At 60.3% G+C, this 1,540-nt stretch overlaps 1 protein-coding gene across 1 annotated transcript in view; it reads right to left on the bottom strand.

Annotated features, from left to right (window-relative positions):
* Positions 1 to 1,540, bottom strand: part of LTBP3 (latent transforming growth factor beta binding protein 3) — a 36,056-nt gene that overhangs the window by 12,287 nt on the left and 22,229 nt on the right. The gene's annotated exons all lie outside the window — the stretch shown is intronic.

Raw genomic sequence — 1,540 nt, 5'->3', positions numbered from 1 at the left:
GCAGGCTCAAGTCCTATCTTTCTAGGAGAGGGGCCCTTCCTTGTGTCCCAGGGCTGCCATCTCCTGTCCCCAGCTCTGTCTGGCACTTGGCCGGCCCATATACAAGTCGGTAGCCCTCACTAGACACCACCATGTCAGGGCATTTGGAGGGCAAGGCTGGGTGGGCCTCAGCCCTGGGTGACAGAGGAGGTGCTGGGGAAGGAAGGAAGGAATGAGTGGCTGCTTGCTGCTCTCCTTAGTATGCCAGCCTCTCTCTCTCTTTCACACACACACACACACACACACACACACACACCATGTGCTTCTCGCCTTGGGATCCTGACCTGATGGAGCTGTCTGCCCCAGGGCGTCTGGAAGGTGGCTGCTGCTCCCCAGGGCACAAGCTAGAGACAGCACTCTCCTGGCTTCGAGCACTACTGCCCAGTCCAGCCCTGCCCATCCTGCTTGGCCTCATGGGCCCAGGCCCCCCAGGACAGGCGGGGTGTGTCCTGGTCCAGGGAAGGCAGGATCCTCTCTTCCTGCCTCCCAGTGAGTCACTCATAGCGGTGAGGATGACCTCTCTGTGACACCCGCCCACTGTGGCCTGGGCGCTGAGCCTGGGGGATGTGGGCAGCGGGGATGGAGACAGCAGCCTGGGCAGGATGGCTGAGGGGCCTGGGAGGCTGTGCTCACGGGCACTCACACACACGGTCATCCTGACACAACACAGGCTCACGCAGACACTCCAGATGACAACATAGCGCAACATGAACTTAATCACAGTGCCCGGCTGCAGCCCAAGCCTGTGGTATGGCACTGCGGGCACCATACACACACACCACACCACCAGCCCCCCACCATCATCTCCTGAGAACTGGGTGGGCTTCCTGGGGTCTGAGTGGGTCTCTGAGCCTGGGAATGTGTAAGGGGGATGTTTTGCTGCTGCCATCCTGGGCCCAGCCTAATTACCCTGTCCAGGGGGGTAATTACTACTGGGACACCTCCCCCAGCCTGGCCCATGGCCAGGGATCACTGGTCAGGGCCCTGGGGGAGGAGAACAGAGCTTCCTTCGGGCCTGGCCTTTTGACGAGGGATGCTGGGGGAAAGCTGGGCTCCAGGCTAAGTTGGGGAGACCAGAAGGGGGTGGAGGGCCTCAGGGCTTAGGGGAGGAGGCAGAGGTGGGGCACCAGGAAAAGGAGGGGACCCCCCCCATTTAGTCCCCACCTCCAGACCTACATTACACTTCTCAGGCCTCAACATCCCTCTCATCCCGGACCTTGCCAAGTATCCACCAGCGCTGGTCTCGGCCCTCCTCACAGAAGCACAGGTGTCCACTTGGGGCAGTGGTGCTTGGATCTTTCCAAAGAATTTCCCGTTTCTTGTAGCAAGTAATTTCTTCAAGGGACTATTTACCCCTTCCCTGATGCTGCCAGCTCAGCCCAGCTCACCTCTGTAAAACCCAGCACTGGCCCCAATGCCCACTCAGGACTCAGCACCTTCTAGGACCCCAGCATCAGCCCCACACCCTGGACCCCAGCCCTCACTTCAAAGGCAAAGGCCA

This window comes from Echinops telfairi, unplaced genomic scaffold (genome assembly GCF_000313985.2).
Source record: "Echinops telfairi isolate 266 unplaced genomic scaffold, ASM31398v2 ScPeMD7_7417;HRSCAF=8455, whole genome shotgun sequence".
NCBI lineage: Eukaryota > Metazoa > Chordata > Mammalia > Afrosoricida > Tenrecidae > Echinops > Echinops telfairi.
This window is presented reverse-complemented; position numbering and strand designations above follow the sequence as displayed.